General features: G+C 36.4%; 1 protein-coding gene across 8 annotated transcripts in view; it reads right to left on the bottom strand.

Annotated features, from left to right (window-relative positions):
• Positions 1-23,769, bottom strand: part of CTNNA2 (catenin alpha 2) — a 1,048,744-nt gene that overhangs the window by 982,577 nt on the left and 42,398 nt on the right. The window contains exon 2 of one of the 8 annotated variants that reach the window (XM_074332252.1): positions 11,968-12,044. The exons of the other annotated variants lie outside the window; for them this stretch is intronic. The gene's annotated coding sequence lies outside the window, so the exon portion shown is untranslated. The remainder of the gene's footprint in view (positions 1-11,967; positions 12,045-23,769) is intronic. 8 annotated transcript variants of the gene reach the window in all.

Raw genomic sequence — 23,769 nt, 5'->3', positions numbered from 1 at the left:
TCGGTGATGGATACATGGGAGTTAATTATAAAAAGGAACCCACTAGTTATATAAGTAACTGTATTTTGTGTATGTTGTAAATATTTATCATTAGAAATTAAAACAATAAGAGCAAACCTTAACAGCATTTATCCATTCTGGGCAATGTTTTAAGTATATTAAGATATGGTTAACACCTTTAATGTTTATGACAAAGCTAAGTAAGTACAATGATAATCCCCATTTTTCAGATGAGAAAAATGAGGCACTCTAAAATTTAAAATCTTTCCCAATATCAAATAGCCAGTAACAGGCAAACAGGCTCAGACTATATTCTTAAGTCGTATATAGGTTACAAGATTTGCTTGTAGTCAGTCTATGTTATTTCTCTTAATTTGGTTATCATGTTGATACACTCAACTATGTATCTTCATTCTCCTAATTTTTAAATTCTGGAATGTCACACCAAAGTAGGGACAGCATACTGTCAGCAATTTTCTATATTATAACAACAGAACTAGTTAGATTATGGAAGAAAAAAATGTCCAAGTTAATTACATATAATTTGGAATAAGACAATAAACCCATATGAACTACTGTGGGGTTTTTTGTTGTTTTGTTTTGTTTGTTTTTGTTTTTGTTTTTGTTTTTGCCAGGAGAATGATTGAGTAAATGATAAAATTGATTCCTCCACTGGTTCCTTTTCAATTTCATGAGCATGCCTTCAATTCTATTTTTCCATCTGCCTTAAAGATATCCTGAACAGGCTTGTGAATATTTACTAACGTTTTTTTTAATAGAAATGGCTAATCACTATCAGGTGAAAAAATGGAAAATGGCAAAGAACTTGTCAAGCTGTGGAGTTTGATTTTTCCATCATTTTTTATCCTTGAAAAAATTACAAACTCCAAAATCTAGCAAAATCAACGTCACAACAAGCCTTTTTTGTGTATTTTATTTGTCATCACTGACCGGAAGTTAGAATAAGCACAGAGCTATACCTGTGATCCCTCCCTGAGGTACATTTCCAAGAGGAATATCTAACAACATGATTCTAGAGGGATTTAATTTGCACATGAAAGTTCAGCCAGGATACACTTATCTAAGGAATAATATGAGGTGATCCTAGTAACAGTTTGCTTCTCAGAGTGAACAACAAGTTATGCAACTATCATTTTTGAGAAGTTAAATACAGCTCCTTTTTGACATAAAAGGAAACAGTGGTAAAATCAAGTACACACCACATCAAAACTCAAAGCCATAAATGAACTTTTGCATGTATTTGAATCTAGGGTCCTGAGTTTTTTTTCCTTATGCTTATACACCAGGTAGTAATTTGCCAGCATTACCCATTCATCAGGAAATACACGCTAGGAAAAAGATCATTTAGTTCAGATTCCAGAGGTCAGCCAACATTTTGTTTTTTCAAATAAGAAAAAATGTTTTACTTAAGAACCAATTGTCTTCATAAATTTGATATTTCTCGTTGATTCCATGTCCATTTAAAAGGAAAAAATCAGTTATCCTGTATTTGTATTAATTCTGCATCACTGCTATAACAGACTACCACAAATTTAGTGGGTGAAGCAAGGCAAGTTTATAATCTTAAATTCTTGTAGATCAGAAGTTCAACATGAGTCTCAAAAGACAAAAATCAAGGTGTTGGTAGAGTTGCATCCTTTCTAGGGGCTCTGGAAGAGAATGTTTCCATGCTCATTCGGGTTGTTGCCTGATTTCAGTTCTTAGAGATTGTAGAACTGCGTGTATGTTCTTGCTGGCTACCAGCTGCAGGCCATTTCCAGCTTTTAGAAACCACTACATTATTTGGCCCATAGCCCCTTTCCTTAATTTTCAAAGCCAGACAGAACTGGAAAGTGGAGTCCTTTCCACATAGCATCTCTTTGGCTCTTCTTCTATCATTACATTTTTTTTGAGGACACCCAGGAATGGCTCTGTACTTTTAAGGACTCACGTAAATTTACTGGGCCACCCATATGATCCGGAATTACCTACCCAATTCATGGCAACATAACTTTAATCACATCTATGCATACAAAGTCCCCCTTGCCATGTAACAGAACATATTCACAGGTTCTAGGGATCAGAGTGTAGACATCTTTGAGGGACCTTTATGCTGCCTACCACACCTGCTGATAGTATAACATCAGAATTCAAATTAAATTTCTTTTTCTTCAATATGAATTTTCAGACATTCTTGCCTTTGCTTAAGCAACTGGTAATACTAAGAGCAGGTAAAGAGATAATGGGTAGTGGGGCTGTTATGTGGGGTCTCTGGTCCCGCTCCCCGCACCATACCACAGGATATGGTGAGGCCAAAAAGGAACACCCACGGAGCCATAGATAGGGGAGTCATACCACTAGTCTCACTGGCGGCTGGGTTGGAGACACAGGAAGCAGGAGCCACACGTTCCGCAACCCGCCGTCCGCTTCTCTGCCAACCAAACTACCCACCCCCCAGCGTAGCCATGGCAGTTATATTACTGGCTAATGGCTAACCGGTAACAGCTGATGGCCACCCAACCACAGCCGGATGGCCATCTGATTACAGCTGATGGCCATTTAATAACCGAGCCAGCACCTTTCCACGTGAGCCTGAGAGCCTGGAAACTGCCCTCTGGGACTCTGTCCCCACAGGGGCCAATTTCAACCATTATTTTTTTTATCCATTTTCACCAACAAGGACTAAAGACGCCGTTAAACAACCTGCGTTAGTTAACAAATTATTTCTCTTTAAAAAATATTCAAAGGCATAGGTGATTGTGGTCAATTACCAACTTCTGATCACCATCTACTCCTAAGTATCATCATGATGCACTTACAAAATGTCACGCAAACACGAAGACTGTTGCTGTAGTTGATCCTCATAAGTGTATGCTATATAAAAGTACAGCTGCTACTAGTTTTCTTAAAGCACTGACATCATCGCTAAATTCACTGCCCACTAAGATTCTCTTGAACCGGTAGGGAAGATATTTAACAGCTGCCAGAGTTTAATCCCTCTGGCATCCTTGCAAATCAAGACATCGGTTTCTAAGTGTACTTTTTCCACGAGAGGAACAACAGCCAACAATTAAATCAAGTGTGTGTTCCTATCATTAGCATCAGTGGGAAATTGCCAAAGTCGTTCTATATAAATTCCATGATCATGGTGGTATTTTTCTCCCTCTAGAGGTGAGAAGGTGGAACTATTTTCAATTCTGCCTAATGTTTGTCACTTAGATGTTCTCTAGTTAGCACTCCATCCACCTCTCTTTTTACGTTTTCAACATACATTTACTTAACGACTCCTGGGAACCAGGGAGAGTCCTGAACACTGGGATTTGATAAACTCAATAATAAAATAAAGACATTTCATGAGTGTCTAGAAAAAAGTGACAGTGGAACTGGTGAATTTCTAAAATTTTTCCATCTTTGACATCAAGAAACAGATCCTAAAAAACACAGGTTTCCAAAATCTAATCAGCAGACTGGGTTGCTACGATGGGCATCTCTTGACCAAAGGACCAGTTCACACTTACCTCCCTTTCTGGAAATAGTGGTCAATTCTATAGTAATATCTGAAAGCATGGCATCTGCCATTACATTTTCAGTTTCCAGTGTCAGATGGCCCACAAGCTTGTGGCAACTCGGCAGAAAAAATATCCTTCCCATATGCTGAAGAACAACCAAAGATTGGAGGTTTCACCATATTGTCCTGACTTTACCCCAAACAAACAGCTTTCTGTTGTAAAAGACCAGGCATTACAAATATTTAATTTAAATGACAAAGGGAGGAGGGAGGAAAGATTATGCTAAAATGTCCCACTGGTGGAGGAGTCCAGATGCCTAATAGGCCCTGTAAGCACCTTTAAACACAGGATTAAATATCGGAAACCTTGAAAGAGTAGTGAACCTCTGAGGCTATGAGGGAGACTCAGGGCCTTAAGACACACCAGCTTGACTACATATGGCATAGACCCTGGTTCCTGATTACAAAATGAAGAGAATTCTAAGAATAAACAGCAGGGCACATTTAAAACACAGAAAGACTAAAAGGAAAGAAACTATGCACCAGGTGGGAAGATTAAATACAGCACTTACTAAGATAGATAATAAGGCTTAATATAAATTGGCAATTAAGACAACACATACTGACTTGAAAACTGCCAAACAGACCAGGACAGAACACAGAGCCCAGGAACAGACCTGTATTGTACAGAAAGTCAATAGCAGGCAGAGAGCACACGGCCGATGAGCTGGGAGAAGACAGATTACAAATGCTACTAGGGTAACTGGTTATCCACCCAATAAGAAACAAAACTGCATTCCTATCTCACCCATACATAAAAATACATATTCTAGATAAATGATAGATTTGAATATAAACTAAAAATATTAAACTTAAAAAAGAAAACATAGGAGAATGTTTTTTCTGTCTTTAAGATTAGAAAAGAATTCCTAAACAAGATTCCCCACCTTGAAAAAGAAACCCACAAAATGTAAATTAAAATAATGATGAATTAACTATCTTAAAAGTGTTATTTTCAAAAGACTGGAGACTATTTTCAAAAGACTATTTATTATTTTAAATAATAAAATGGCAGGCTAAACACAGAGAATATTTAAACCTTATATAACAGACAAAGGAGTATTATCTTGAAAATATAATGAAATTCCACATATTAACAAGAAAAAGACAAATGGCTGAAAACAAAAACAGGCCAAAATCTCTAAACAGATTTATAAAGCAAAATAAATAATGAAATATGTACTTTTAGTTATGGAGCTACTGAGATGTTGCAAATAAATACTGGGGCATCTTTCATTCATTAACAATTTCCATTCAGATGTTGGCTGTCTGTACCCACTATTCCGCCTAAGAATTTCCACAAGGTAGTTATCCGCACCTCAGTGACTATTCCTATGGAAGGAGGTGATGATGTTAGTATGTCTGAGCTTTGTTTAATCTGTTCAAAAATTTCTCACTTACATTTACCAAATGTATTTATAAAAAGTTATTGTTTACATTAAAGTATCACCTTCCTAACCACAGAGACTGAATTAAACGTAGATGCTCCCATTTTTAGAAAAGTAAGTGTATAGCTCAGAGTGATTACCTGAAGCAAAAGTGTCATAAACACATGCAAAGTGCCAGCACTTCTGAGTTTGTAATGCCTTAAAATACCACTTACTTGTATATACCTGACCTAATTGGATTTCAAAATCATAAGGAAAAGTCAATGTTACTTTAAAGCAGCAAATTATTTAAAATTTTAAAATAGTTGTTGGCTATCTACAATAAATGAGTTAGAATGCAGGAACAGAATTCTCCCATGTCGTGCAGGGAGGCCTGCGGGGTCTCTGCTCCCGCTCCCCACATAAGAACACAGGATGTGGTGAGGCCAAAAAGGAACACCCATGGAGCCATAGGTAGGGGAGTCATACCACTATATTCTCGCTGGCGGCTGGGCTGGAGATACAGGAAGCAGGAACCACACAATTCGCAACACTTACTGCGCCGCTTGCAGGCTCAGCCACCATCTTCTTGCTAGCCCCCATTCTTCTGCTAGCGTAGCCACAGCAGTTATATTAGTGGCCAATGGCTCCCTGGTTACAGCTGACGGCCAACTAGCCACAGCTGCTGGCCATGCAATCACAGTTGATGGCCATTTACTACCTGAGCCAGCACCTGTCTATGTGAGGCTGAGGGCCTGGAAACTACTTTCTGGGGCTCTGCCCCCACATCCCACTAATCAAAATATTACAGAAGTTATTTTTTGTAACATCTTCAAGCCTGAAATAACTTGTAATAGTCTTCCTCCAGCTTGAAAGGGCAAATGCCACTTATTTTCCAGTATCTTATCAATGCAGAATGACCTAAAATAACAAATCTAAGTGAAAACTATGCCTTGTCTGATATTAACCAATATTTTTATGAGACGTGGCTAAATAAACATATATATTTTTAAATTCCTAAATAGCTTTTGATGTAATTAAATATCTTTTAATGCAATATTGGAAACTTTTATCTGAAAAAATAAATGAAATTAAACTAAAAATACACCATTGCTTCAAAGAATGAAGAAAGTATTAAACATTTGAAAACCACTTGGAGGTGGAATGCAATAATCCTACAATGAAGTCCAATTATAAGGACGTCTGGGTGACTGTACTATCTTAATGCTATCTAAAACACACGCCTTAAGCAAGTTAATTATGGTTTTCACATGAACATTTTAAATTGAGCTGCACTAAGATCAAAGAGGAAAATAATGAACTCATAGAAGCTTAAAGAAAACTTAAACATAAAACCTACTGCAAACTTGTACACTCACATTTTCACGACCTTAAGTAAGATAAGTTAAAGTGGAAGTTATGTTTTTATGCTTTAACAGTTTTTAGTAGGCATTTCCTTCCTAAATGATGCATAATAACATAACTGCTTTATAGAGAACAAGAAAATCTCTGAACTTCTTCATTTATGAATAAAATACTATAATTTATTTCAATAGCAAGTGTAAATGCCTATGGCTTTTTATTTAAATTCTACAAATAACTGACCTATATATTTTAAAACAGGCTCAATGCCCAGTGAAGTTATAGGTTCGAGCGTAAGAAGAAAGCAAACACTAAAAATGAATTAAGTCTTGTATCAATGAGCATGCACACCCCATAGATTTACTTTCAGATATACTAATTCCTGGTCACATGAACAACACATCACCAAAGGAGCCTTAAGGAGATTTTGTTCTGGACACTCTACATGGATTCAAACTATAACAGAAAGTGTAACCTTTTTGAATAATATACTCGTATAAAGTAACATGAGTGCCTTTTTAAATTAAGGTATAAGTAACAAAAAGTATGATATTTAGTATGTTGAACTTTGCAAACTGTATGCACTAATGTAACTACCACCCAAAACAAAATATAAGCAATAGAGAAAGTGTCCATACCCCATAAAGACCTCTTTATTACTTTCTAATAAGTTCCTCTTTTTCCCCCCAGGTAAATGTGGTTGTTGTTGTTGTTGTTGTTGTTGTTGTTTTAACTTAGGAAGTAGAACAGGCTATCTTAATATTGAAATTGCCACTACTAACAAATTATGAATCTGATTTGAAAATGTTTTCAGAGACTGATTGGTGACAAATTTTCATCTTTCAAGTGTTTGATTAATGACAAAAATGCCCAAAGTCATTCATAAATACACCTTTTTTAAAAGGAGTAATTACAGAGAAGAAAAAAGAGGTGACATAGTCCAGATACCGAAGCACCAAGCAGTGGGCTAACCATTTTAGACTAATGTTCTCATGTGCTGTTCTCAGCAACCCTCAGAGATCATTATCGTCATCTTTATTTTGGAAATGAGGAAATTAAGATTCAATAAATGTACATAAAGTAATTTGGCCAGGATACATCATTGGTAGAGCCAGGATTCAAGACCAGATCTTTAGCTCCAAAACAGATGCTTTTGTACTACACGCCAAACAGACTTTATAGGGGTTAATATTGTTTGGAGTACAATGAAAGCATCAGGACTTCCCATCTTTCTGTGCTGCTGGTACAGTCACTCAGCTGTGTGGTCACGGGAGGCAAGGTTGAGCAGCAGAAGTCCAAGGAGACAGACAAATGTCTGTCCTGGGAATAGTCAGGCTTATCGAAGCAGTCTGTGAAAACCCTGTTGCTGGGCACGGGAAGAGAGGCAACTGCACCTTCCTGAAGCTGATATGGACCATCCATGGGCAGGGCTAGAAGCGCGTGGGTGAGGAGGTACGCCATAACATGATCAAAGCCATTAGGTACTGGCAGATCTCAAGAGAAGTTTCATATTTTTGAGGGAGGTAAGTCAAACCAACTCAGTGGAGACCAGATGATGACATTTGACACCTGGTCACTAATGGTAGCCCAGGGAATGGGAGAAATGCCAGGTTTGGGGTTTTGTTTTTCAATATCTCTCTTCTGTAAGAGCATTATGGGCAGACAGAAGCCAACAGAATGCCTATGAACAGTGTGGATGAATTCAGCTGGGTAAATCAGTAAAAATACTTCCTTGATAACAGATAAGTTTGTGGAGAACCAGCTTACAGTCCATAACAAGATACCTTAGTTGCCAAAAGACCTACCAAAAATATTCACAAGCACAAATTTGAAATTTAGTATGTTCTTTTCAAAATATCTCATACAGGTGGTCCACAATCAAAAAAGAAATATTGGTTGTAATGCTTCTTTCCAGAGTATGACATCAATGATTCCTTGTTTTGTCAAGTGAATTTGACCAGAATGTTTATGAAAGATAAGATTGACCAATGACCTCAAGAAACTGAGCATTTTTGAAACTATTGTCAAGAAGCAGGTTTTCGGCAATGTCTCCGCAATTCTCTCCTTAAACAAGACAAACCTGCTTGAGGAGAAAATACAAATGGTGAGCATCAAGGATTATTTCTTATAATTTAAAGGAGAGCCACGCTGCTTAGGAGCCATCCGAACTCCTGGTGGAATGCTGCTGTAACAACTGCCCCCAGCAGCAGCCGAAGCCCTTACTCTACCACGTCCCAGCCCCACCCACCGACAGTGTTCACCTGGCTTTCTGTGATGGGAAAGACTTCAAACATCTTAGGCTGCGATGATGCACAACAGACTTGCTATTCTAATATATCTTTGTGTTGTTAATGGTTTCTGTTTGTTTTGTTCCTTAAAATAGAAGTTTGAAACATGAGTTAGAAAAATCTTGTTCTCTTGTTTAACTTCTTGGAAATCTCCGTCCCTGCTCTTGCAGTTTGCTTTGTGGCTGAAACCTGGTGAAACAGTCTGCCAAGTATCTGTGGAAGTTCAGGCTTTGATCTGTTTCACTATGGCTGCAACCTGCATCAAGCTGCAGCTTCCTGACAGAGCTGAAACTAGGTATATTTCAGGCTTTAAATTCTTCTACTTTTCAAAGTCAATACTCTGTTGGTGCCAACCACTGGAGTCCTTAAAATACTTGTAGGTCTGAGGTTAAGGACAAGTAAAACAAGCAAGGTATCTCTTGTGTGCTTTACACACAGCCATAACCCGGTATCTGTCTTTACGGCAGCCTTCCACTTTGCAAGGGATTTTGGAAAACAGTTTGCTCTAAGGAATGGCTTTCTATAGGTTAACAAAGATTTAGTCTTCATGTTTTCTAAGCTGCTTGGATACCAACAGTCATCTTGGTTTTAAGTTCTGTAATTTCTGGAGATAATGTTCTTATCATTTTAAAGTTTATGTAAGGATTTCTGGTCTGATGCTAATGAAGAGCTCCAAATGACAGGAGGAGCAAAAGGCGAACAAATGCCATACATAATGTTTCTATCAAAAGGAAAGAGTGAAACATAATTTGCCTTTTTCACATTCAATTCTCATGTAATTAATGTGCCACATGTGAAACATTCTGGCCATAACAGCAACCCAACACTGCAAGTAACTTCACAATAGAACTGTCTAAATAAATATATCCTTTTCATAAACTTTTTAAAATTAAAAAAAAAAGTCATTCTATTTTAATGAAGCTACTTTTCTTCGCATCAGAGATTTTTACCGTGGAAGTGATGCAAAGTGATATATATTGACCTTACAATTTTTTAAATGAGGAAACTAATGCAGGTGACAAGAATGAGTTAAAACTAGACATAAAACCCAGTCTCCTTCCTCCAAATCTGGGCTCCTCTTCTCCACACCCATAGTTCTCAAACTCCTCTGGTCTCAAAGCTTTTCTCAAAAGTAATCAAATACAGAAGTTTGGTATAAGAACAGATCAAAGCAGAGACATTCAAGGTGAAGCGGGGAGGAGCCACAGCCCAGGCCGCTCACTCTCCCTCCCCAGTCGGATGTTCAGGAATCCCTTAGGTTTGGCTCAATACAGTTTGAGAACCATCTGCTCTACCACGTCGTCTCATAAAATAAATCTGGAAGAAAGCCAAGTTTAAAAAATGTGAAAAATCAAACATCAGTACAAAAGACAAATTACAGTTCAATTAACAAGACGGGAACTGTCACAAGTTAGCTCATGATTAAGCACCAAATGAATGAAGCTGAAAATGGGCACCCTATGAGCTCAGAAAAGGAAACAGCATCCAGACAGGGGTCTGGAGTGAGTTACGAAGACTTGGGTCTTAAAATATGGGTAGTGCCGAAGTAAGCAGAGGGTAGTAGTGAAGGAGGGAGAGGTAAAGAAAAGAGCATCAGCAATAGCACTGGAACAAGATAATTTCAATAAAAGGGTGGGTAGTGGAAGCTGAAAGAGTGAAGTTAAACCCAGAAATACTGCGGATGCCAAAAAATGTACAAATGTTAAGAGATGTTATCTATGTATTACTTTTTGAAGTTACAGTAGCCATGTGTAGTATGATGTTCGCTCAAAAGATAGCGTTAATAAAATGAATGCTAGTGTCATTCATTGTATTACAATTTTAATACAGCTTTTTTTCCCTTTCTTAAAATGTGTATGTATTTTTTTTGGCATCCTCTGTACTTGTAGGGGCCAGATGATTTCAAGTTAATGAGTTCCAACTTTATCCTGCAGGCTACAGGGAATCACTGAAGGTTTCTGAGTAAGGTAACAATATGATCAAAGTGTTTTAGGAATTTTATTCAGACAGTGGTGTAAATATATTCTAGAAAAGAAAAACTAGAGGAGAAAGATCAGTTACGAGGCTATTTGCAGGTATCCAGGCAGGATAACAATCAAAACTAGGTTAAAAACTGAAAGGACAAAAAGAAAGGAACAGATAAAACATCAAGAAGGAAGATCTGAAAAGCCTTAGAAAGTTACCTGTCATTCCAGGTATTGGAAACACATTCTGGATATTTACCAGAGATCTTGTAAAAGGGATTCATATCTCTAACGGTAATTTGCTACATGGCCTCCAAGGTTCCTTTTCAGTTCTGAAATCCAAATTTATTCTATGTAACAGACTGCATATGTTGATAAGGGGTGGGAGTGGGTAGACCTAAACACAAAAGTTTAAAGCTTAAGTGACTACAGAATGACAGATAAAATTTCTAAGGTGAGACCTCTGCTACTGACCATTCTAAAACAGAAACAAAAAGCAGGTCCAGTTCCTTTTAAAATGTTGAAATAATTTAAGCCAAAAAATCAAGTAGCATATGATGTTGCATAATCCTCTAGAGTCAAGTGCTTCTAATGATTTAATGACCCACGTTTTCCTACGCTATACATGACGGAGATAGCTCAGAAGAACCCAGACTGGGTTGTTATCAATGCTGATATAAAATAGTGCAAAATAATTTGACATTTGGTCCATTCAAGCCATCACATAGATACTCAACAGTAGGCCAAATACCTCTGAGTATGAATGAGAAGAGCATATACACTTTAGATTTTAAACCTTTTCTATTTCTATTTCTTTTCCTTAGTTCATTGTCTCCTGAGGGCAGCAGCTTTCTATTGTTTCATTTTCTTTGTAACTCTAATAACACTTAATCTATGCATTTTATGCAAAGGAGTTGACTAATTTGTTTCAATTTTAAGTCCACTATTATATCTAGATCTCTTTCTCACTTATTAAACTTATAGTGAGTTAGTCTCATTTTATTTATTTATAGCTGATTATTATTTTGAAGTGTACTTCCATGCACATGCTCCTAATGAAATTTATTGTCAAAATTTCTCATCACTTTTTCAATTTATAAAAGTGGTCTCAATTCTACATTTAGCTCAAGTATTTCCAGTGTGATCTCCAAGTACTGTTCTACTCTTCTACGCAGTTTAGAGTCAGCAGATTTCATCCAGGTTCTTAATTCCATTATCCAAATTAGACGATACAATTTTTTACAGAGCAATTATTTGTAAGAATTTTTTTTCATGTTTATAAAGTCTCCCAAAAGAGTATCTCACTATATGTCCCAGAAATGTTTAAAGGAAAATTATTTCTGGGTACCAGCTAAACAAATACCTGGGACTGTGATAGTAAGACCTTACCCAAAGGATACTTAAGAGATACTAGTTACCTTGTCAGAAGGAAAATCGACTGCTAGCGGAATAAAACACTGAGTTGATCCAGTGGTGGAGATATGTTCCTGAAAACCTTTCAAAAAATAATAGATTAAAATAAACAACTATCTCCTCTGGGTCATTTAGACATCCATCTGCCATAATTAAAAAAAAAAAAAAATCAAGATTTCTTATAATTCTACATCAAACATTTCTGAAGAATAAAATCTCCAGAATACCAATGAATTTGAAAGTAACTCAACCTTTCTTTACATTTCAGGAGCAAATGACAACTGGGAAAGCCCTAAAGCTATGTTCTTAATTATAAATAGCAGTATCATTAACCAGGTAAATATAAATTTATTCATCATATGGCGGGTTTAACACTTTTAGGAGTCAAGATATAGAATAAATTCTCTAAGTTTTATAAGGCAATGTTGTTATAATGTGAGGACTATACGTAATGATTTCAACTTACTATGTTTAAGAGGACATTATTGCAATTTAACTCATCATTATAAACCACAATCACATTTTAGTTCAGCTGTCTTAATTTAGAAAGTAATAAAACATCTTTTGAAAACTTACGGCCTAGGTAGCCCCACAATAAATATTAACATTCAAATCCAAAAGAGCTTGGCATGAGAAGTAATTATGTTTTAGTTTTACCTTAATAGATTAAAAAAGAACTCTCAGCATACATATGTTGCTTAAGCCTAACTGATACTGAACTTAAATTTGCCAAAGACGGTATTAAACAGGAAAATGGAGTTTCCAGTGCAGATGCAACCATTAAATGCCTCCGGTAATTATACTTGTGGCAGTGGTATCAACTCCTCCATTAATTCCTGGATGGCTTAACGTTGTAAGACCTAATAGATTCTTAGAATCACATGTGAGATGGCACATCAAAAAGCAAGTGGAAAATAAAGCAGGGAGAAACAAAAAGAAATGCACATGGAACCCTTTCATAAATGCTTCAGTGCTTCTCAAGACAAAGCATAAAATTCAAATTCTTTAGTCTGGCATGCTGTCACGATCTGAGTTCCCTCTGCATCTGCCCTCTCCTACCCTTTCTCAATACCCAGTACATTCACGTACTAAACCACTTCCCCCACATGTATTCATACCCCATGATTTCCCTGGCATACCTCTACTCATTCTTCCACTCAGCTAAAATAGACTCCTTAGCCTCTCCCTGAGCATAAAGCTCCTCCTATAAGGGCTCCCATGATGCACTGTGCATATAAACTGTCACCAGACCTAATGCAACTGTAGTAACCACTTACTGTCTGCTTTATCATCTAGATCGGGGTGTCCAAACTTTTTTCAACGTTTTTCACCAAGGGCCATATGCAGTAAAATACACAAACAGCTGGGCCACTCACTCGAGGTGAAGTACGTATTGCCTCACCTGGTTTATTTAAGTAAACTAAATATATTTTTGGAATTTGCTGCCGGCCAATAAAAAATGGATCGCGGGCTGCAGTTGGCCCGCGGGCCGCAGTTTGGACACCCCTGCTCTAGATGGTAAAATAAGCAATAATTTTGCTTTTTGTGTATTTCCCAAGACATACTGAGTAGATATTTTTTTAATAAATGAATGAAATTTTAGCATTAGAAATGTCGATATGTAATACTTAAATATAAAATAGGTGCAACATTTACTCAAAAAAATGAAACAATTATTTATTTAGCAATTATGATGTAGCAGCCATTATATTAAGTGAGGAATGGCTACAAAGAATACAACAAAAACATGACGCTGAAGACAATTACAATTTATCAGATGAGATAAGAACTTACCAACCTATTATATGTAAATGGAATATCATAATAAGTGTTACCTGATGTCCGGAAAAAAGAAGATCTGGTGTCTTCTCTGAGGTCAGGTTCTTTAATGTCTACCTTCTGCCCCACCAAGTCTAAAGGCATCTTTTAAGAACAGGCCAGTCTTGTCTGACTCAGTGATTTTTGTCAGGTACTATGCCTCTCTCAATTGTAAAGCAATTTTTTTGTCCTGATTGGAGTCTCTAGTTCGCACTGCCCCTCAAAGCCTAATTGGGGCTCAGAGCCACTGCCTGATTTTGACTTCTTCCCAGGGTGCTGCATGGTGGAACACAGCCCTTGGTTCCACCTTCCTTTTATAGCTTTCCCATAAGCAGCAGCTAAAAGGCTGTAATTCCAAGGAATGTGTCCACCATCTCTGCCTCTGCTTGACTGGGAAAGAGGAATCATCAAGCCAGAAAAAAACAAATGATGACAACTTAAAAAAAAAAAGATAGAGTTACCAGAACTTCATGAAATCAGCCTCCTGGACTCTCAGAGGTATTTGAGTAAGTCAAGGTACTTCAGTCAAATAAGTTTTCTTCTCCAACTGAGTGTTCTTGTCGACAAAAAGAGTCATTTTCTCCCTCAATTGTAGTCTACAAAGTATCTACTTTATTGCAATTTTTATGTATTTTCTATATATTTACCCAAATATGTATTTGTGGGGTTTAGTATCTTTTCATTTAAATTCGTCAGTATTGAGCATTTGACATTTTATCATGGGTTTCATTGATTAGAGCAAATCATAAAGATGCTATTTCTGTTTTTAATGTGTCATTTTAGTAAGAACTTTAAGTACCGAAGGAATTCTAATGGCAAGAAGTTAAGTAGGATTCAATGTCCAGTACAATGTAACTTAGAAGTATTTCATTTCATCACAACGGACAGGTATGAAATGCACACTGAGTATAAAACTAAAGAGAAGAAATAACACTAGGGATGGATTTACTTTGTTCCTAGTTTTTTCATTTACATTTTCTCATCATTTTATGCAAAATATTGTTTTTCTTTCATCCAAATAATTATAACTATCTCCTATGACTGTCTGCCTATCTATGTGCACAGCCAACATCAAGAAACTAAAATGAAAGAAATCATCTGAGTGTGTCACCATTTCATCTTTTAGGTCTGCAGCGTATCAAGATACAATTTCAGTATGCAGAAGATCTGACTTCCCTGAAAATAAAAGTGGAGAACCACTTTGGTTAGCAACATTATGAAAATTTCCATTTTCTCGAGATTAAATTTTTCTTCAAAGGAAAGAATATGTTTTCCTATGAGTTATGTATTTGGACCTGAATAAAGAAACGATGGTCCTTCATTTATCTTCTTTCCCCCCTGTAACCTGGAAAAGAGCTTTCTTTGGAGTTTTAAATTTTAAAAGATGGAAATGGTCAGAAGGCACAGCTTGTATTGGATTATCAGGAATTAACTGTGATGATGTATTTTTTATGAAATATTTTGCAAGCTGGTTGCTAGCATTAACTGGGATTACTTGAAGACTACATACACAAAATAGACACCTAATAAATGCTGCTTCAATAAAAGTTTAATAGACTTTTCCTTCTCCTTGCTTCCTCTAGATCACCTTATGCTGTTGGTCACAAACTTCCAAAAATATTCTTTTCATGGCACCCCACTCAACTGTTTCTCTACCTATATTTCTGGCTGTTCCTCATTTTGTCTTCGTGGGCTCTATTTCATCCACTTATTCCATAAAAGTCAAAAATCCCCAAGGCTCTACCCTCAGTTCTCTAGTCTTGTCTTTATATTTTTTCCTGGGAAATCTCCTTCAATATCTCCATCTTTGTATGATTTGATAAACGCTGTTATTCCCCACACAGATCTCTCTCCTGAGTTCTAGATTCTTATCTCCAATGATCTACGGGATATTTCTTCATCACAGTCTTCAAGCATTTCACATGAAATAAATGCCTAATTTAACTCAGTGTGTTTCATCTAAAAAAAAAAAAGTGTTTCTCCTCATACATGACTCCACCAGCTGCACAAAAGGAAACCTAAGGATGATGCCTGACTCCTCCTTTCACACTCACCATTTAAGAGGTCTGACAATTAAGTTTGTGAAATAGTTGCAACTATGTTGTTAAACTTTTTTGATATCAGAGAGATTATTCATTATGAATTTGGACCAACTGGACAGTTAACCAAGGTTACTCTTTGGAAGTGCTGAAAAGGCTGCGTGAAAAAGTGAAATGACCTGAACTTTTCACCAACAATTCATGGCTCTTGCATCACAACAATGCACCAGCTCACACGGCACTGTCTGTGAGGGAGTTTTTAGCCAGTAAACAAATCACTGTATTGGAACACCCTCCCTACTCACCTGATCTGGCCCCCAATGACTTCGTTCTTTACCCAAAGATAAAGGAAATATTGAAAAGAAGACATTTTGATAACATTAAGGGTAATATAACGACAACAGCTCTAATGGCTATTCCAGACAGAGTTTCAAAATTGCTTTGAAGCTTGGACTAGACTCTAGCGTGGGTGCATAGCTTCCCAAGGGGAGTGCTTTAAAGGTGACTGTAGTGATATTCAGCAATGAGGTATGTAGCACTTTTTCTAGGGTGAGTAAACGAACTTAATTGTCAAACCTCGTATATCACCAACTCCCATTAAGGAGGTAGCTCCTTAATGTTGCTTAAATTCTTCCCGGACTTTCCAACCTACCACCAATATTTTAAAACAGGCTATCATCATCTCTTATTGTATCAGTTTCTAAATCCTCTTCCTGCCTCCAGACTTGCTCCCAACAGGAGGCAACCAAGATCCTTCTCAGAACTCTAGCTGTTCTTTAAAGTAAAATGTAAATCAGATCAGGTCATCCCCCCACTTAAATCCTTGCTCTTCCCCACTGCTACAAGATGAAGGTTTCCATTTTAGCACCGTCTGCCAGGTCCTTTATGATCACTGTAAATCCCTGCCCTGACAGCAGTTACTATTTTAGTGAAAGAGGCAGAAAGTAAACAAAAAATAAGTAAATAGTACTTGATTGAAATAGCTCAACTGAAATAAATACATGAAGAGATGCAAAGACCTATAAACTATTAGCTGTTAGTATCACTAGCTCGAACTCCACAGCAAAAGAGGGGGGAAAAAAACCAAAAACTCAGCATACGTTCAAAGGAACAGAGAAGCACTGACAGGGTGTTCTTTTCACTCTTTGCCCCACATATTAAGCCAAATTTAGGCACACTTGAGAAAAACTGTGAGCTCACCATTTTAAAAAACTTTAATGTGCAATAAAAGGTGTTATAAACTAGACTACTATGGTGAGGTGAGAATTAATTTCACTTTTGTCCCAAGAAAATCAATGCAAATATGCATGGTCCATAGAGTAGGATTTCTAAAATAAGCTAAGAATGTGTCAGGTCCTCCATTTGAAAAGAAAACCCTATCATCTTTCCCTCTCCCAGCTAAAAATACTCTGTCTGTCTCCGAAGGAAGGTCAAATAAAAGGTGTCAGTGAGCAGTGACTACTGTTAATTTACCTTTTGGAGACTGTCTTCTATTAACATACCTGTTATATTATGAAATGTTAAATAGAAAAGAGTTAGAATCTGAGATTCCCATTTAAAATTAGTTGAATCTTCAAAATTTCACAATAAAAAACAAGGAAATGGAATTTAATAGGATATTTTTTACAACATCAGCTCAGCATGCATTTTTTATCACCTCCTTATAACAAGGTTGGCTGCATTCCTATTTTAGGTGATGGTTGAAAGTAGGTGATATATACATAAAGGTACATGTAGCGGAGCCAAACTGTGGTGGAGGGAAAGGCATGCTTCTTGCACCGTTGCCATCCGTGCACTCTGGTCAGGCCTTTTGGAGATGGCCCCCGTTATAATGATGAAAGAACACTGACCATGCCCTGCATCAACAAAAACTGTACCCTGGGAGCAGAAGTATACCATTCAGTCTAGCTTCTGATTGCATCTGATGTGACAACTTTGAATGACCAATGTAGAATTTGGCAAATCATGCTGTTTCCAAATTAATGAAAACTCAGTACACGTTGCACCAGTATACGTGGTGAGTCCCACATAGCATAATTATGAGTTGCCTTAAAGAACAATACATGATTCAAAGACTTGTTCACATTGTGCACAGCATTTTAAAACAGAAATTGAAAAATAAGTGGAAATAGCTATTTGTATAATTAGTGCCAAATTCTGTATGCCTATATTCCTCATAGAGTAAAATAAGGTTGATTTGACCAAATATGGGCCTTTTCCCACCCCTAACTTCTGGATTTTAGACCACAACCCACTGGAGACCAGTGATGATTTTGAGACAAGAGTAACTACATCTTTTCCTACACAACAAAATTTGAAATAGAACCAATTTTTTGTCGTGTATGGTCTTCACGGCTACATGTAAAATACAACCCTTATTTTTAAAAAATCAATTTTTGTCCTAAGGAAATAAAGCGCATATTATTACCTAGAGCTCAGTGAGTGTCTATCCAGAACAAACAACTCTGAATCCTGTCATAAATTATACAAGAATAATGAATATATATTTTTATAAGTATACATATATAAATGTGTAATACACATTCAGAAGAGAAAACAATATATTGAGAGAAGGAAAGAATATATAGATTCTTATTAGATGAGATTTTTCTCCAAATGCATAAGAAAACAATGTCTGCAAAATAGGATGAATCACACAACTGATCACAGCTGGATCTGCATTTCACCCATTATTATACCATGAATAAACACATTCTTGGTATGTGAGTGCATATGCTGTTTGTATATTTGTTACTCACATTCATATCTTAGAAATAAGCAATGTCTTGGAAAATAAATTCATTAGTATTCTCGTTCTCTCTCTATCACACACAGACACAATACAATTTTAGCATCAAACTAGGATTCCAGCTTTTTTAACACCCAACTCCAATTAATCTAAATGTAGTCTTTCAAATTAATAAAAAGGAAAGTGAGATCATGCTGCTGAACAAATTTCACAGATGCATAACTGCATTACTGTGGCTAAAAAATATATATCCAAAGCTTTTCTTTTAATGCTACACATGTACTTTCGTAAAGGAAACCCAGAAGTGTTGAGGTTAAAGTATGACTTTTATAGTAGGATTAGCAACAAATCATATTCAAATTGTAAACCTGAAATTCTGATTAATACTTTATGTTTTCTAGAATTGCTGCGACCAGAGCTATCAGCTTCTGTTTAGACTGGCAATCTCCAGCATGGCACTTCTCCTCTGTCTCTGTTTAGAGAAATTAGGGACTACAATGCCCTATCAAGTTTTCAGTCATGAAGTCTAAAAAAATCAACTTTTCAGCCTATGTGACCAAGGACATAAATTAGCAGATGATTCTATTATTCTGTAATTCAAAAACACACATTTTAAATTGGAATCCTAAATGCTATGGTAGTTAATATTAAAAGGTAATATTATTTCAATACAAATCACAAAGCTAAGGCAGTCAAAACAATATAGTAGTGGCATAAGTGTGGACGTACAGATTAATGAAATAGAATTGAGAGTTCAGAAATAACCCTTACATTTATGGTCAATTGACTTTTGGAAGCAAATGGTGCTGAAACAAGTAGAAATCCACATGTAAAAGAATGTAGCCAGACTCTATTTCACAACAAATATAAAAATTAACTAAAATGGATCAAAGATTTAGATATAAAAATTAAAACTATGGAACTCTTGGAAGAAAACAAAGATGTCAATCTTTGTGATTCGGGACCAGGCTATTGTTTCTTACAAATGACACCAAAAGGACATGCAAACAAAGAACAAATAGATAAATTTGACTTCATCAAACTTAAAAACATTTGTGCTTCAAAGGATATCATCAAAAAGTGAAAAGACAATCCACAGAAAGGAAGGAAAAATTTGCAAATCATATAGCTGTTAAGGGTCTAATACAAGGATATACAAAGAACTATAACTCAATAATAAAAACACAAATAGCTCAATTAAAAATGGCAGAAGATTTGAACACACATTTCCCCCAAGAAAACATATAAGAGCTACTAAGTAGATGAAAAGGTTGCTAAACCTCATTAGTCAGTATGGAAATACAATCAAAACACAGTGAGATAACTCTTCATACACACTAGGGTGGCTGTAGTCACAAAGATGGAAAAATAACAGGTGTTAGTTAGCAAGGTCGTGGAGAAATGGAACCTTCAGACAGTGGTGGAAGTAATGTAAAATGGCACGCTGGCTTTAGAAAATAGTTTGGCAGTTGTTCAAAAAAGATGCAGAATCACCATCTGACCAAAATTCTACTACAAGGTAAATAAATACCCAAGAGAAATGAAAGCGTATGTTCACAAAAAAACTTGTACTCTAATGTTCATAGCAGCATTATTCATAATAATCAAAAAGTGGAAATAACTCAAATGTCCATCAACTGAAGAATGGATAAAGTATGATATATCTATATGTTAGAATATCATTCAGCCATAAAAAATTAAGTGCTGATAAATGCTACAACATGGGTGAATCTTGAAAACAGTATGGTAAGGAAAAGAAACCAAATACAAAAGGTCACATATTGGATGATTCAATTTATATAAAATGTCTAGAATAGGCAACTCTGTAGAAACACAATACAGAGTGGGGCTGGCTGAAGAGGGGAATGGAGAGTGATTGCTGATGAGTACAGGGTCTTTTTTCAGAGTTAGGAAAATGTTCTGGAATAAGTGGTGATGGTTTCACAACTTTGTAAATATTTTTAAGCTACTGTGTTGTACATGTTGAAAGGGTGAATTTTATGGCATACTAATTATATTTCAAAAAAACTGAAATAAGTAATATTGAAAGGATAAAATTTGGAACAAAATACAAGACGAAATCTGGAATGCTTCTCCACAAACAACCAGCTCTGAGGTTGAGAAAATAGCTCATTTTGAACATTTCCTTCCAGTTCCTTCCACTTCTAGGATATAGTCACAACTCAGCTTCTGTCTGTGGCTCTTCAGGTAATTTTGTGCTCACTATTATTTTTCTACCACACTCACACTCTGGTCTCTGGAATTGAGAGGTTTAAGAGATTCGCCTTTTGCCCTTTCCAATATCCATCATCTTTTCTTTATACTAGAAAGACTGTAAGAGACAAAGTCACATCATTATCCATCCAACCATCCATATTTGCCACATTCTCCAATTGTTTTTCCCACCAATTTCAATGACACTTTTAGAGTTATGTAACAACCAGATTCTTCCAAGTCTATTTCTGTATTTTAAAAGTGTGTAGACATTTTCACACTGAAACCCTCAGAGACAGGCCCTTTTTCTTTCTTTCCATAAAACCACCGAAATGCAATACAGCAGCTACATTCAACATCTCATTGCCTCTTAAGACAAACTTCTAATACCTTGTACTCTGTCTTCTCCCATCTCCATTTCACTGAAATTCTAATCTCAAAGGTTTCTAATGGCCTCCAAATTGCCAAAGCTAGTCAATCTTCCCAAGTTCTGACACAAAAGTACTTCTCCGAAGCATTCAGTGCTGTTAAAAAAAAAAAAACACACACAAAAAACCACTTTCTCCAAGTTGTAATTTTCTTTCAACTAAGGAAAAAATTCTGTAGCTGATATTTATCCACTGTTTTGTTCCCAAGGCACAAAGGTTTTCTTGGAGTAGTGAGTCAGGCGCTGGAGTCATCAAAACATATATACCATGCATGAGTGAAGTCATATGGTTCTTTACTTTTTCTGTCGGACTTATTTCACTTAGCATGATAATCTCAATATATAGATAATGTATTATAGAAATGTACACTTGAAACCTACATAATTTTACTAACCAATGTAAACCCAATAAATTTAATAAAAATGAAAAACTAATAATAACCTAAGCATACTAGGAAAAAACAAACATATCACACACTCACTAGTTTTTGTTTTGTTTTGTTTTTGATCACCAGTAAACTAACTTCTCAGACTCCCAATTTTTTTTCTGTAAATTGGAGATCTCCCAGGATTTCTGTAAGGATGACATGAGATATTGCAGTGGTCTGCCACATAAATGGTAGTTTTTATAATAATTAGAATTATTTATTTTTTCATCATCCTCATAATCACTATTATAAACAATATAATCATCAACTCTAAACTCTGTATCCCCAGTTCTGGCCTTCCAAGCACACTTGGTCTGCTTTGCAGGACTGAGGTGTTGGAAATGCTCCTATTCCTGCCCACCCCCCCAGTCTAACCAAAGTGCAATTTCTCATCTCTGTCAACAACCATTAAATACCACAGCTTCAGTGAAGACATCCCCGTTCTCTCAGCCTCACGTTTAAAAGCCTGGTGTCAGCTTTGATTCTTCCCTACTCCTTGGAAAGAATGTGTTGCCAAGTTTACTCAACCATACCTCTGTAACATTTCCTGAGTACATCCCCTGTCCTCAATTTCCATAGGGAGAGGAGGTCATTCCCTCATTATATCTCACCTACATCGGTGGTTCCCAGACCTGGCAAAATATTGCAATCACCATCCAGATCTTTGGCACCACCCCCATTTACCAAATCATAATCTCCAAAGAATAAGGCCTAGAAATCAATCGGATTGAAACGTTTCCAAGTAATGATCATAAACTGCCAAATGCAGAAATCAATGGCATATTAGGGAAACAGCCTCTGACAGTAACTCCAAATCAGCTCTTTTCACTACTTCTTACCCAATAACGCCAATGTATTTTATCCAATTTCATCTTCCTAAGTACTACCCTAAAACATGCCCTACCTCTCCACCCTCTACAGAGCAAAGTCCAATCTTCATTAGTCCAACGCTCACTCCTCAAAATCTCTTCCAACATCTATAATAATAAGTGCTGCATATATGAAAATTAAGGTTTAAACCTCTGAGGAACTGTAACACTCTAAAGATAGATAGACAGACAGACAGATAGATAGACAGATAGATGATAGAATGAGAATATAGGTACCTACTCAATACCTCTAAGATGATTAAAAAAAGGGATCTACAATTGAGACAAATTTTCTCCTTAGCTTGTCATTCAAAGCCTCCGCTGTCTGGCTTCATCCTTACTTACAATCATTACCCAAGCTGCAAACAAAATGAACAGTTCCCACCGTTTCCATAAAAACTCTGAGTCTTTCTGCATACAAGTTTTAGCTTATAGTTTGCTCTCTACTTAGAACAGCTCCCCATACTATCCCTCGTGTCCCAATGCTTGTCATCTTTTCTGTCCTAACTGGCCCGAATCCCCAAACAGGAAATTAATTCTTCCTGTTACTCTGAGTGTCTACAGCTCTATGTGGAACTGAATGTCTTCTATTCTATATAACAGGTACCTTATATTTGTTATCTTTCCTATGACATCACAAGCCCCTGTAGGGTTGGATTCATAATGGATCTTACATTAAATCCTCACAGCACCTACTGTATGTCCTAAATACATGTTGCATTAATGAACACATAAATAGGTAACAAATGATTTCATAAAACCTGAATTCTAGTACCTCTTCGGAGCTTTGTCAGATGAAAAAAAAGTTCACTAAGATGACATTATCAGTATAAAATTATAGATGTTTAAGTTATAGTTCACAATGGGACATTTTTTTCATTGTTACACGATTGAATTGGTCTGCAGGGTAGTATCATGTTTAATGGTGAGTTAGCAACAATTATGGGCATGTTTAGTTGTGAACTAAGCTTTTACTAGCCTAAGAAACTATCTAAACATACCAAGAATATTTATCTAAATTTCTTGAGAAAACCATATACAGAACCAAAATATGCTAATAACTATATTCTAGTCAGAAATGTGGGAGTGTCTCTGTGTGAATGTTTATGCATGTGTGTAGATATAAGTGTAAACATTCTGGAGATTCTATGCAATGATTTGAACTGAGGTTCATATTTAAAAACAAAACAAAACAAGCCCAAGCCTCACCAGGAAGACCCTATGCACAGCTCAACAGGTAATTCTACTGAACTCCAAGTTTTC

Source organism: Rhinolophus sinicus, linkage group LG05 (genome assembly GCF_036562045.2).
Source record: "Rhinolophus sinicus isolate RSC01 linkage group LG05, ASM3656204v1, whole genome shotgun sequence".
NCBI lineage: Eukaryota > Metazoa > Chordata > Mammalia > Chiroptera > Rhinolophidae > Rhinolophus > Rhinolophus sinicus.
This window is presented reverse-complemented; position numbering and strand designations above follow the sequence as displayed.